Consider the following 15,256-nt stretch of genomic DNA (forward strand, 5'->3'; position numbering starts at 1 on the left):
TCCAACACAGAAAAGCTGATTTTAACATATTTAATTACCATTTTTGGAAGGAAAATTATTTCATTCATATTGTAATTAATAATAGGTCATATTTAATAGAAATCTGGAAGCACTGGACAGTTACTTTAATAGTAATACATAATGGTTGCATTTGTGTGATTGTTATTTTGGTCCTGGTCATAATGAGTTTATACTAAACTGTAATTAATTAGGCCTATTATCATTATGCCAATGCAGCCAATAGTCTATAATGCAGGCACGTCTAAACAAAAAATTAACAACTACCCCTTTATAAATCCTATAGTATACCTTATTGTAAAGTGTAGTTTAGATCAGAATGTGCCTAATGCCTCTGCCTGACTGAAAAAAAACAAAATTCCGATATTTACAGCACCACACAGGCACACTGGTAGGCCTATCCTACATAAGTCACACTATCCTGCAGCACTTTTGAATCACGCAACCAAAATAAAGTCTCTCTGTTTCCAGCTGATCTGAGCACGTAATTTGCAGCCGGGCTGTCTGAGATATCTCTGACTTCAAAAATACAGAACGATAACGACAATACTGTCTGAGGCCACTAAAGAGATTACTGCTGAGTGAAACCGTCCCTGCGATAGATGAAGATGTTATCCCAAATGCTGTTAATTAAAATGGGGGAATATCTTCACATTTTATCACCACACTTGTTCTCTCCACTTCAAGACCCAATAGCATCAACTGTGCTCTCTCGTGCCAGCTCTCTCTCTCTCTCTCTCTCTCAAAATATAATAAAATAACAGAATATAGTTATCTGATGCTTGTATTACCGTTCAAATAACATATTTCTGTGATGTTCAGGTCAAAGGCAATACATCTGCTTTAAATCGATCTGAGAGGAAGGAAGCCATTAAGTTGTGTGTTTTATCTGACTTTGGGGGTAAGCTGGGGTGTTTAATGGTGACCTCCATTCTCTTATCTGGCCATGCGCCTCAGCTTATAATATATTCAAACCAGCTGAAGAAGCTTACTGACTTTCACTGTCTTTCTATTACTCTTACTCTTTCTCTCTCTGTCTCTCTCTTTCCCTCTGTCTCTCTGTTAGTCTTTTTCTTCAGAACAGTGATTGACTTCTGTAGATCGTGAGTGTATGTCCTTCATTCTACACCAAGGTCAAAGGTGAAAACCATCTCTCATTGTTAAACTACATTTTTTTGTGTGCTCAGACTCGGCATTTGAAGCTTTGCAGCATTGCGATGCACTCTAATAGGTGCCTAAATTTGACTGTCACTGCGTGCTTAGGTACTCTGTGGACCACCTCTCAGAGGGAGCGACAGAAATAGGCGGTAAATGTCCCAGTTTATCTTTGGGAAAATTAAAGCTAAAAATGAGAATGTGATTGGCTCAAATGCCTGGTATGCTGAAGGGCACTTAGTTTGTCTGTTCTCTTCTTGTACTTATCCAACCTAAAATATTTTAGAAATACCATCAGGAAAATTATTTTTGGGGGGGAAATCCCTACAATGGGAAGTCAAACATTGTAAGTTATACCGTGATGTAAACTATCACTGTTATTGACATCATCTGCGCCAATGGTCTAAATCTCCCGGGTGTTTGATTGAGATTGACATATTTTCAGATTTAAGATTCAGAAGTAGAGCGTCAAGCTAAATTGCTCGGTGAAGACGCTGCTGTTAAGAGACAGTTTTCTCTCAGGTCAAGGTCACACACAGAGAGTATGTAATTGCCCCCTGATCCCTAGAGCATTGTGAGAAATCGGATATCCCCTCCTCTCCTGAAGCAGGGGTAGGGCAGACTCCGGACTTTTCTCATTTGGGCAAAAGTCTGTCCTCCGTCCTCTCTCCTCTGTCCTCTCTCCTCCGTGACCCGGAAACCGATAAGTGGTCGAGGAGATTTCAATTCGTTAGTAGACAAACGGAACAGTGTCCTCTCCTACTTGATAGCCACCTTTCATCGAGGCTAGTAATGTGTATCCTACCTGAGTCCTTTGTGGAAGAATTTTGAAATCTGCCACACTCCATTTGAATTAGCTTTTGTTTTGTCAAAGGAGAAAAGAATGCACACATTTAAAACGATAAGTAGCACATTGGTTTTATCTATAAAATGTATTGCACAACTAACTTAATTCCTTTGATCAGTTTACACATGTATTTTGGGTACCACACCTGTAAACGTAATATACCTGATGACGCTCGAGTGGAGAAGGAAGTCTCATTGCATACAAGCGCATTATGTCTATGTTCCCTCTCCTCACCGCCTTTCCTCAATGACTTTTGACCTTCTTCAAAAGGAAGCAAAGAAAAGATTGAATAGAGAGGACCCAGCAGTTAAGCAAATCCAATTGAGAAAACGCATCCATCCCCGTCAGACCCAGGGCATATATATTCTCTTCTTTTTTTTCCTGAGTGGCAGACCAAAGATATAACAGAGATATATATACGTATATGGAAAATAATAAATGAAAATGTGATATGAACTGAACATATGAAAATACATACATTTTAAGATTGTACCTGTAACAGCCCCTACGAAAAAATGACAAATAATTAAACATTTGCTCACCAAAAAAATAAACAAATAATACTGTATTAACCAACGTGTGTATTTTGTTGTCTTTGTCTTTTGTAGTCTCTGTAAACAAGGAAGATGTTGGCCATTACACGTCAAAAGAAAGATGTCTTCTATGTATACCAGGTGCCAATTTCACACTTAGAGCTGTCTCTCCATGCCCTTGCTGTACCAGTAGTACTCCCATTTGGATGTATTCTCCCAAAATAACGCACAGTTCTTCCCAAGGGTCCCTGCTCTATTTTATAAATGGCTATTCTTTATGCCATGCTCTGTCTCAAGCCAAAGCCAAGTACCAGCCCTTCCTTTAAATATTCATCTTCATGCCAGCCATTTTATCCAAAGGGGTTCACAGATTGATAGTATAGTAAAGAGTATAAACAAACCCGTCAACACCCCACACTTTGTCAACTCTCTTCAGTCTCAGCAAAACAATCACACTTTTGAGTAACCACCCAGCCAAGGCACTTAATCCTAATTCGTTCATGTAAATTGCTCTGGATAACAGCGTCTGCAAAATGACTAAAATGCAAATGTAGAGTTACAAGATGACATGGACTCACACCCGGGGTTGTTTTGAACAGAATAAGCCTGTGTTTGTCTATTGTGAAGATAATTTTCTGCGGAACGTGCACCTGAATGTACGCATGACTCCTTTCTACTGAGATTGGTTTCTATTTCAAATGATGCCCACCTGACCCAGATTGCGATTTATAATGGGTCATTTTTTTATTGCGTAAACACCAACTACAAGTGTGCTTTCTCTAGTCCCTCAACGGCACAGCCTGGAGAGCTCAAAAAAGCACCGTCTTTGAGTCATAAAAGTGCAATGAATTTACTTTGAAACTGTGCACACTTTGTAGAGGTGTGTGGCCACTTGGAGACACCAGTTAGCCCTCTCACTCAAACCCTTGTCATTTTTGTGGCTTATTTTGCACCTACCCCACATTTTCCAGGAATATTCTTATCATTTTACTGAATGTATCCAGATTATTTTCAGATTTCATTATCAACAAATGCGGCGAAAAGTACAGTAAAGGTAAAATTGATAAAAAATCAACAGTGTAATGTTTGGATTCAGTCTTGTGTCAGGTGAACTGTTGTGTCCTCAACTTTGGTCTAATGATTTCTCTATAATCTCCAAACTTTTCCCTTTCAATTGATACCATGCTTATGCATATGCTTTTCATATTTCTTCTGTAAGAGACATTTCCAATATAGCCCTATCCATATAGGCTAATTCCCACAATCGTAAAGGGTTAGCACATGAAACCAAACATGCCGAGAGAAAACAGTGATGTTTCGAAAACATGTCTACTGGCTTGGTTTGAATATGGCAAGAGATCTATCTTTATGGACTAATTCAGTGTTCCCCAACTGGCGGCCCGCCGGCTGAATTTAACCCACGGGTGGTACCTCTGTTCCCAAGTATTCCCACGCATAATAGAGATACACGTGGTGGTATACAAATGTAAGCAAGATTTGAAATTATTGTCTTAGTCAAATGTTATATCTGTTTGGGCTTCTTGTGGTCTATTTGCAGTCGACAAATGATTTGTAATTATGTTCTGGCCTCCCGACATCCATGCAACAAAAAAATCGGCCTGCGGCTGAATCTAGCTGATGATTCCTGCACTAACTGATCTATCATACTGTAGTAAGATGCAGTGTTGGTTCACTCAGAGATGGCAAGGTTGTAGTATTGCGCAGTGGTGTAAAGTACTTAAGTAAATATTACTTTAAAGTACTACTTAAGTAGTTTTTTGTGGTATCTGTACTGTACTATTTATGTTTTTGACAACTTTTACTTTTACTTCACTACTTAAGTATATTTAAAACCAAATACTTTTAGACTTTTACTCAAGTTGTCACGCCCTGGCCTTAGTTATCTTTGTTTTCTTTATTATTTTGGTTAGGTCAGGGTGTGACATGGGGGATGTATGTGTTTTGTGTCGTCTAGGGGTTTTGTATGTTTATGGGGTGTTTACTAGTCTAGGTGTTTGTATGTCTATGGTTGCCTAGATTGGTTCTCAATTAGAGGCAGCTGTTTATCGTTGTCTCTGATTGGGAACCATATTTAGGCAGCCATATTCCGTTGGGTATTTCGTGGGTTATTGTCTATGTATTTGTTACTTGTGTCTGCACTTTATATATATATAGCTTCACGTTGTTTTGATTAGTTTGTTTAAGTGTTCTTCGTTTCGTTATTAATAAATAGAAGAATGTATTCGTATCACGCTGCGCATTGGTCCTCCTCTCTTCCTCCATACAACGAACGTGACACAAGTAGCATTTTACTGGGTGACTTTCAGTTTTTCTTGAGTCATTTTACTTTACTTTTACTCAAGAATGACAATAGGGTACTTTTTCCACCACTGATATTGCGTAGTAAATGGGCGGTATTAATGATAATGTCTTTCACAATGAATGACATACGCAAAGTCTGAGTTGCGTTCCCTTATCTCAACTCTGACTCAAGCCACAAGTGTTCAGGTAATACAGTTTTAATGACATTTGGACAATAAAAAATTATTCTAAAAACTCTATCATACATGATCTTAATTTAGCCTCAATTTGGCCTTTCCCACCGTTTTTCCAGAGCTGACACCATATAGCGTGGCCAGCTCGGTGTTCGTGCTAACAATAATATTAATCAGCGTAATCACAACAGTGTTAAGGTGGGCCCGTTCCGAACGTGTTGAGTAACGAGGCAGGAGAGGTGGCCAACCCAACCTTGGGATGCGGACGGATGATGTCACCTGTCCGAACATTCCCAATCTCGGCTAGGCCGGTTTCCTCCTCCTCTGGCGGAGCCCGGGACTCCCACCCTCCATATGGGGACAGGATGTAACACTTTTGCTGGCTGATTTACATCTAAACAAACACAGGCAGACCAAACAATGTTCAGACTGAAAGGGAACGCATGCCTTTCTCCTCGGCCCGGGCCATTTGATATTGGCATATAGGGCCCAGCTGGGAAGGCTGATAAGCGGGGTGGGAGGGGAATCGCTGGCCCAAAAGGATAGCATTGTCCTGGAGCCGCACTGGGCCAACGTAGTGTGAAAGGAGGACCCTTCAAGTTCAAGGAGTATTCACATAAGGATGGAGGGTAGAAGTGGCAAGCGGGCCAGCAATCTGAGAGGTTTGCCAGTTTGAGTCCTAAGTCCGGCAGGAAGAATCTGGTGGATATTTTTTTATTTAATCTTTATTTCACTAGGCAAGTCAGTTAAGAACACATTTTTATTTACAATGACAGCCTACCGGGGAACAGTGGGTTAACTGCCTTGTTCAGGGATAGAACGACATATTTTTACCTTATCAGCTCGGGGATTCAATCCAGCAACCTTTCGGTTACTGGCCCAATGCTCTAACCACTAGGCTACCCCACCTGCCGCCCCGGATATCGTAGATGCCGTCTCCTCCTGTTCTGCTCCAGGGGTGCGGCAACGTGGCAGTTCTCTGAAAAGGAATATGGGGCAATCAAGTATCTTTTTTCAGATCTTCAGAAGAGGGCAGGAGGAGAGAGTTATTCACTGTCTGACGCAGTCCCCTGAATTGGCCTTTGAATATGCCTTGCGCAATAGTTTTGAGGATGTTACATAGTTTCACAATCGAAACATACAAAAAGATATGCATTGACGTGTTAATATGCCTGTCTTACACTAGAATTTTTCTGTTATAAAGAATATGTGCAGAACGTTTATGTACATTTATTTACAAAACCTAATTCCATATTTATTTACATGTACAATTTAATCATTTTAGACAATACATTTCTCAAGAGTGACAGTCAGTGCAGTATAGCCTTTATTAAGAGGACTGAACGAGCAAAGAGCATAGAGAAAGCAGTCTACTTCATGTGCAGTGTAAATGTGTTTAAGCGTTGATATTAGGAGCATGTGAGAGGGTGTGTGTTCTATGTTATAGTCATATGGTATGTGTCTCCGTGTGTTGAGATATTTGCTATCTCAGGGTAGCAGTTGATTGACGCACCCAGACATACTCGTGATACCTGGAGTGACCCTGAGCTTGGCACTCATTGGTGGGTGTGAGGGATTGAGATTTATAAACTGGGTGGTTTGAGCCCTGAATGCTGATTGGCTGACAGCCGTGGTATACGGTCTGCTATACCACGGCTGTCAGCCAATCAGCATTCAGGGCTCAAACCACCCAGTTTATAAATCTCAATCCCTCACACCCACCAATGAGTGCCAAGGACTGTCACTCAGCCCTGAATGCTGATTGGCTGACAGCCATGGTATAGCCTGGTATAACCGTATACCACTGGTATGACAAAACATTTATTTTTTACTGTTTTTATTTATTATTTTTTCTCTTTGTTGCCTCTTTGATTAATGCCCTCCTTGCCTGGTCTGTGCGTTTTGGTGGGTGGCACTCTCTTGTCAGGTTTGTTGTGGTGCCATATTCTTTCCACTTTTTAATAGTGGATTTAATGGTGCTCCGTGGTATGTTCAAAGTTTCGGATATTTTTTTATAACCCAACCCTGATCTGTACTTCTCCACAACTTTGTCCCTGACCTGTTTGGAGAGCACCTTGGTGCCACTTGCTTGGTGGTGCCCCTTGCTTAGTGGTGTTGCAGACTCTGGCGCCTTTCAGAACAGGTGTATATATACTGAGATCATGTGACAGATCATGTGACACTTAGATTGCACACAGGTGGACTTTATTTAACTAATTATGTGACTTCTGAAGGTAATTGGTTGCACCAGATCTTATTTAGGGGCTTCATAGCAAAGGGGGTGAATACATATGCACGCACCACTTTCCGTTTTTATTTTGTATAATTTTTTGAAACATGTTATTTTTTTCATTTCACTTCACCAATTTGGACTATTTTGTGTATGTCCATTGCATGAAATCCAAATAAAAATCAATTTAAATTACAGGTTGTAATGCAACAAAATAGGAAAAACACCAAGGGGGATGAATACTTTTGCAAGGCACTGTACCACACCCCCCCGTGCCTTATTGCTTAAGTATAGCGCTGGAACAGAGCAAAGTGAATAACTCCTGAAAGTAACAGGGTGGTAAACTTGCTTTCACCTATCCAATTACTTACTTACAGTGCTTACTTCAAGGAAGGAAGGATGCAATTCTGTGCGGAGCATACTTTGCAGAGCCATACCCTTTACTTCTCCTGGAAGGCATATTTAGTAGTAGTGCCTAGTGGTTCTACAACATTTTATAACATGGTTAGAGTGGAATCGTTTACCATGCAATGCACTGATCTTTAAAGGGCCCCATTTGGACAGTCCCCACAGGGGCCCAACGCCTTATCTTCTTGCTGGTTCGACCCTGGGACACCCTTCAATGTGCTAATCCCTCAAGCGAGCATCCTGGTTTGAGACCCTTTTCAGGGCCTTTTCCATCACCCCAAATTAGGGCCTGCGGCCGCCTGACGCTAGCCAGGTCCCGACAGGCTTAGCAAGCATGCCAGACATGGAGCCTGCCCGCATCCCATAAACTCACACCCTATTCCTTTCTCTTCTATCCTGTTTTTCTCCTTTTGTTCTTTCTCTCGTTATAAAGCGCCAAGCGTAGTTGGTAGCGTAGTTTATCAGTAAGGGGTCAAGCAGGGGGATTTGAGCTGGGCCCTGGATGAGAGAGCCAGGGCCCCTGGGAATGCACTTAGTAGAGGTGCCTGCTGCACCTCTTGTTAAGAGGCCCGGGGTGTGGAGCTGGACAGTCCGAATCGCTTCAACCTATAGTCTGGACACTCGGTCACCAGTCGCCGCCGCCGGCACAGGAGATGCTCCAGAATCCCAAATAGCACTGTGTGTCATCAGTTGCGATAACATTTAATCGAATCCCCATGTTCACCTTCTGTGGTGTGTGGTGTGTAGGGTATTTCAAGAAAGACTGGACTGAAATCATATCTGACTATTTTTGTGTGTGCAAATGTGATCACTTAAAGGCAAGGAATGTTTGAGGACAGGTCCACCATCGTCCAAATTCCAAAATGACACCTGACTAGATGCCTCTATGTGATATAGGATACAAAAAATTATGTAATATATTTTATGTTTGATGGCACTGTAGAGGAACCATGGTGAATATTCCCAGTTTATTTTGAGCGGAAGTGGTTAGTGGCAGAATAGATTGTGTGGTTGTTCCAAGCAGTCTGCCGCCACCTCTCACTTCAAACATGCCTTTCCCTCTCTCTTCTTGTCCGTTTCCAGGTAGGGCTTAAAATAAAGGGAACCTGATCCGTGTGTGTAACTCGTGTTTCGTGGATAGAGGCCCCCAAAGAGCCAGCCCCCATCCCCACTCCCCCACTTTCAACCAGAGGCCTTTGTAATGGAAAACCTCCACTGTTATTTCAACCCTCATATTTTTAGGCAAGGCTACTATTGTTCTCCCTATAGCCTAAGCCAGGATGTGTTAGCCGGAAAGTTCTGAATTCTTGTTTTGTCGTCTTTATTATACTGGAGAATGGCCGCCACACCCACAACCCTTTTGGCCCCCCTGGGTTCTGGGGGGAGAGGAGCAAGGACCCTACAGAGGCTTGTGGGGATTACTAAGCCCTAAGGCTGACGGGACCAATGATCCTTGATCTCTCTATCAATTTACTGGAGGACAGCTGCCCACGTCCAGTCCCCCCTGCGGAGAGAGAATGGCTATTTTATCTGCCCCCACCCCTAACCCACCCCAGTCCTATTGTCTTTACCCTGAGCTGGTTAAGGAATGTTAGGTAGTACCACACACATTCCGCCTCTCTAGGGTTGGAGGTCTTCATTTGTGTGTGTGTGTGTGTGTGTGTATATATGAGTGCACATGCGTGACTATGTATCTCTATGTGCCTGTGTGTGAGTGCGTATGCGTGACTGTGTGTGTGTGTACATGCGTGTCTGTTCATCGTAATGGGAACCCATGTCGCCCCTCATCGTTATGGGAACGCATGCCTGCTTGAAAAGTCAAATTGAGAGCTCTCTCTGTAATGTCACGTAACTCAATCTCTGAACTGGGCGCACAGTGGGGGCGTGGCTTGGGGGTGGTTTGGGGGGGTACGGAAAAAGTGACGGATGGGAAAGTTAAGTGTGACACGCGTAACCAACTGAGCAAATGAGATGGCTCTATGGATGAATGTCCCCTACAACTCCAATTCAAGAGGCCACACAGCCACACGCACGAACGCATGCATGCACACACACCACCCAAAACCCAGCCCCTAGTGCATCTCTGAGATCCACTGGGTGAATAGGCACTTGGAGCTCCTAAAGTTCTTTGTGTTGGAACTGCAAGCTGATTTGGCAAGTGTTGGGACTGAGGAAGTGTGTGTCTGTGTGTCTGTGTGTGTGTGTGTGTGTGTGTGTGTGTGTGGGGGGGGGGGGGGGGGGGGGGGTTGAGGTGTAATGACATAGGGGCCTAGCTGCAGCTGGGGTCTTTTACCCTAGCTGTAGAATAATAATTAGTGCTTTGTCTTGTCACCACAGAAGTACGTTAATAACATACCCAGCTAAGGTTGCCTGTTCAGTGTGTGTGTGTGTGTGTGTGCATACAGGCCCGTGTGAGATATAGGGAGAACGAGAGTTCATGCTTACTACATTGAGGATTGGGTAGAAGTCACTGTATTGCCCCATCTACAGTAAATTATAAACTGGGTGGTTCGAGCCCTGAATGCTGATTGGCTGACAGTCGTGGTATATCAGACCGTATACCACGGGTATGGCAAAACATTTATTTTTACTGCTCTAATTACATTGATAACCATTGTATAATAGCAATAAGGCACCTCGGGGGTTTGTGGTATATTGCCAATACACGGCTAAGAGCTGGACAGGCACTCCGCGTTGCGTCGTGGAGAAGAACAGCCTTTGGTCGTGATATATTGGCCATATACCACACCCCCTCATGCCTTATTGCTTAAGTATATCATCCATGGCACACACACACACAGCCTCCTCTTTTTTTGTCTACCCTCTCAACAGTATATGAGCTGACACTAAAAAGAGGAAAAGAAAATAGAACCATGAGCAGCTGGTGGTCCTTCGCACTGACTGTGTGAGACACTTCTTCAGTAAGAGGGAGAGAGGAGGAGAGAGAGAGAAGAAGAGGATGGATCATTTGTTTCCAGTGTGTTTAAAGGTCATGAACAGCCAAAATCATGTTTTTCATGAAATTGGATGATATTTGAAGGAAACCAGATCCTTTGGAAGATTACCCGTAGCTGTTCTGAGACATCCATACATCCATAAGCCAATTACAGTGTTTCAAAATATTGTGGGCTATTACATCCCTGTCTCTTGGTTTGTCGCTCATTTTGGGTGTGTAGACTAAAATGTTAGATTTTTCTATTCTTATTATACAGTACTTATTGTGTGAAGGAGTTAGACCATTCCCGCATTATTTGCATTTTCATGTCGTCGAGAAAGAAATGGCAACCACATTCTCAATCCTTTTACTGACCTGTGAAAATATACAATCAAACAATTATGTGTGCAATTATATTTATTTTCATGGCTGAAGCAGATGCGTCTGGCCTATGGGACGCACCTTTCATTTGGAACAAATCAGACATTACAGCCCAATCCCCTTGAGTAATTGCAGTCCTCATCACTCATCACACACACCGACACGCACGCTGAATGTGAAGCTGCTACACACACACACACACACACACATACACACACACACACACCAGAGGAGGCTGGTGTGCGGCTAGAATGAATGGAATAAATGGAACGGTATCAAACACATGAAAATCACATGTTTGATACTATGCGTTGGATACCCTTCTATCCATTCCAGCCATTACAATGAGCACGTCCTCCTATATCTCTGCCCATCAGCCTCCTCTGATGCACACACACACACACACAATACGAGGACTGCAGACAGCAGGCGCAATGAAATCCTTTTGCTGCTAAAGTGAAGAGGCTATGAATGCCATTCAAGTGTGATTATTTTTAATGGGAACCCAATTCAAAAATAGACTCTCTCTTACCAAAACAGAGTCCCCCTGCCCCCACATTGTGCTACCAACTCCACCTCTTCTCCCTCTTATTCCAGGCTGGCTTGGCGTCACTACAGTGCAAGTCCTAGGCCCGTGTGTTTCCACAGAACTGTGTGAGACTCAGTAATCCCAGTGACATCACTTGCATGTTCTCAAAACATAGGGTGAGAGTGATTTCATGTGTCGTAGTGGTGACTAACATCTATGTTACACTTTTTCTTCAATCGCTCTTGTGCTATTTTTACAAGTATGTGGTGAGTTATTGTCACGATCATCGTATGGTGGAAGAGAGGAGGACCAAGGCGCAGCGTGATAACAATACATCTTCTTTTAATTATAACGAAGACGAAACGAAGAACACTGACAAACTATACAAAACAACAAACGAACGTGAAGCTATAAAACGAAAGTGCAGACACAAGCAACTAACGTATAGACATAGACAATCACCCACGAACTACCTAATGAATATGGCTGCCTAAATATGGTTCCCAATCAGAGACAACGATAGACAGCTGTCTCTCATTGAGAACCAATCTAGGCAACCATAGACATACATACACCTAGACTATACACTGCCCCATAAACATACAAAACCCCTAGACAATACAAAAACACATACATCCCCCATGTCACACCCTGACCTAACTAAAATAATAAAGAAAACAAAGATAACTAAGGCCAGGGCGTGACAGTTATCAAAAGTCTTTGTACAAAATTACAAACTGGTAACACTTGTAACGCAGCAAGTATTGTATTCAAAACACTTTATTGAGCATTCAATTTGTTTGGAGAAATCTTTCACCACACAACCATTGATCCAAAATATACATTTACTGTGAAATACCATGAGAACAATGATTTAAACACTAATACACAACATAATGATACACAATTTATTTATTTTAGAATCTAGATTAATCCAATAGCAAATAAATGCAAAATAAGTGTTTCAAAGTTGCCCATTTATTGTAATATGCTGAGTATTGTAAAATACAGACATTGCTGTCACGATCGTCTTCGTGAGAGAGAGTGGACCAAGGCGCAGCGTGTGCAAAATACATCTCTTTATTTAGAAGAGGGAAAAACACGCAACGAACACTATTACAAAACGAAACAAACCAACAAACGATCGTGAAGCTAAAGACGTAAGTGCAATAACAAGCTACAAACGTACAACATAGACAACTACCCACAAAAGCCTACTGCCTATGGCTGCCTTAAATATGGCTCCCAATCAGAGACAATGAATGACAGCTGTCTCTGATTGAGAACCAATCTAGGCAGCCATAGACATAACTAGACAACTACACTCTACTCTGCCCCATACACATACAACACCCCTAGACACTACAAAACACATACATTCCCCATGTCACACCCTGACCTAACTAAAAAACATAAAGAAAACAAAGAATACTAAGGCCAGGGTGTGACAGTACCCCCCCCCCCCCCCAAAGGTGCGGACTCCGACCGCACAACCTGAAATAGAAAGGGGAGGGTCCGGGGTGGGCCCCGTCATGGCGGCGGCTCGGGTGCGGGACGTGGCCCCCACTCCACCATTGTCAATACCCGCTTTGGTAGCCTCCTCCAAATGGCCACCCTCCAATTTAACCCCACCGGACTAAGGGGCAGCACCGGACTAAGGGGCAGCACCGGAATGAAGGGCAACACCGGAATGAAGGGCAACACCGGAATGAGGGGCAGCACCGGACTGGCTGGCGGATCCTGGCTGGCTGGCGGATCCTGGCTGGCTGGCTCTGGCGGATCCTGGCTGGCTGGCTCTGGCGGATCCTGGCTGGCTGGCTCTGGCGGATCCTGGCTGGCTGGCTCTGGCTGGTCATGGCTGGATGACGGCTCTGGCTGGTCATGGCTGGATGACGGCTCTGGCTGGTCATGGCTGGATGACGGCTCTGGCTGGTCATGGCTCGCTGACGGCTCTGGCTGGTCATGGCTCGCTGACGGCTCTGGCTGGTCATGGCTCGCTGACGGCTCTGGCTGGTCATGGCTCGCTGACGGCTCTGGCTGGTCATGGCTCGCTGACGGCTCTGGCTGGTCATGGCTCGCTGACGGCTCTGGCTGGTCATGGCTCGCTGACGGCTCTGGCTGGTCATGGCTCGCTGACGGCTCTGGCTGGTCATGGCTCGCTGACGGCTCTGGCTGGTCATGGCTGGCGGAAGGCTCTGGCTGATCCTGTCTGGCGGAAGGCTCTGGATGATCCTGTCTGGCGGAAGGCTCTGGCTGATCCTGTCTGGCGGAAGGCTCTGGCTGATCCTGTCTGGAGGAAGGCTCTGGCTGATCCTGTCTAGCGGAAGGCTCTGGCTGATCCTGTCTGGCGGAAGGCTCTGGCTGATCCTGTCTGGCGGAAGGCTTTGGCTGCTCCTGTCTGGCGGAAGGCTCTGGCGGCTCCTGTCTGGCGGAAGGCTCTAGCGGCTCCTGTCTGGCGGACGGCTCTGAAGGCTCATGGCAGACGGGCGGCTTTGCAGGCTCATGGCAGACGGGCGGCTTTGAAGGCTCAGTACAGACGGGCAGTTCATGCGGCGCTTGGCAGACGGACAGTTCAGACGGCGTTGGGCAGACGGGCAGTTCAGGCGCCGTTGGGCAGACGGGCAGTTCAGGCGCCGTTGGGCAGACGGGCAGTTCAGGCGCCGTTGGGCAGACGGCAGACTCTGGCCGGCTGAGACGCACTGTAGGCCTGATGCGTGGTGCCGGAACTGGAGGTACCGGGCTAAAGACACGCACCTTCAGGCTAGTGCGGGGAACAACAACAGGGCACACTGGACTCTCAAGGCGTACTATAGGCCTGGTGCGTGGTACCGGCACTGGTGGTACCGGGCTGAGGGCACGCACATCAGGGCGAGTACGGGCACAAGGAACAGTGCGTACAGGTCTCTGGAGACGCACAGGAGGCTTGATGCGTGGTGCCGGAACTGGAGGCACTGGGCTGGAGACACGCACCACAGGGAGAGTGCGTGGAGGAGGAACAGGGCTCTGGACACACACTGGAAGCCTGGTGCGTGGTGTAGGCACTGGTGGTACTGGGCTGGAGCGGGGAGATGGCGCCGGAAATACCGGACCGTGCAGGCGTACTGGCTCCCTTGAGCACTGAGCCTGCCCAACCTTACCTGGTTGTATGCTCCCCGTCGCCCGACCAGTGCGGGGAGGTGGAATAACCCGCACCGGGCTATGTAGGCGAACCGGGGACACCATGCGTAAGGCTGGTGCCATGTAAGCCGGCCCGAGGAGACGCACTGGTGGCCAGATGCGTTGGGCCAGCTTCATGACATCCGGCTCAACGCTCAATCTAGCCCGGCCGATACGTGGAGCTGGAATGTACCGAACCGGGCTATGCACGCGTACAGGAGACACCATGCGCTCTACTGCGTAACACGGTGTCTGCCCGTACTCTCGCTCTCCACGGTAAGTACAGGGAGTAGGCGCAGGTCTCCTACCTGACTTCGCCACTCTCCCTTTAAGCCCCCCCCCAATAAATTTTTGGGGTTTACTCACAGGCTTCCTTGCTAGTCGCGTACCCTCATAACTCCGGTTCCTCTCTCCGGTTGCCTCTGCTCTCCTAATCGCCTCCAGCTGTTCCCATGGGAGGCGATCTCTTCCAGCTCGGATCTCCTCCCATGTGTAGCAACCCTTGCCGTCCAAAACATCCTCCCATGTCCACGAGTCCTGGTGTCTTTGCCGCTGTTGTTGGTTCCTCT

This window comes from Salvelinus namaycush, chromosome 29, assembly GCF_016432855.1.
Source record: "Salvelinus namaycush isolate Seneca chromosome 29, SaNama_1.0, whole genome shotgun sequence".
In the NCBI taxonomy this organism is placed as follows: domain Eukaryota; kingdom Metazoa; phylum Chordata; class Actinopteri; order Salmoniformes; family Salmonidae; genus Salvelinus; species Salvelinus namaycush.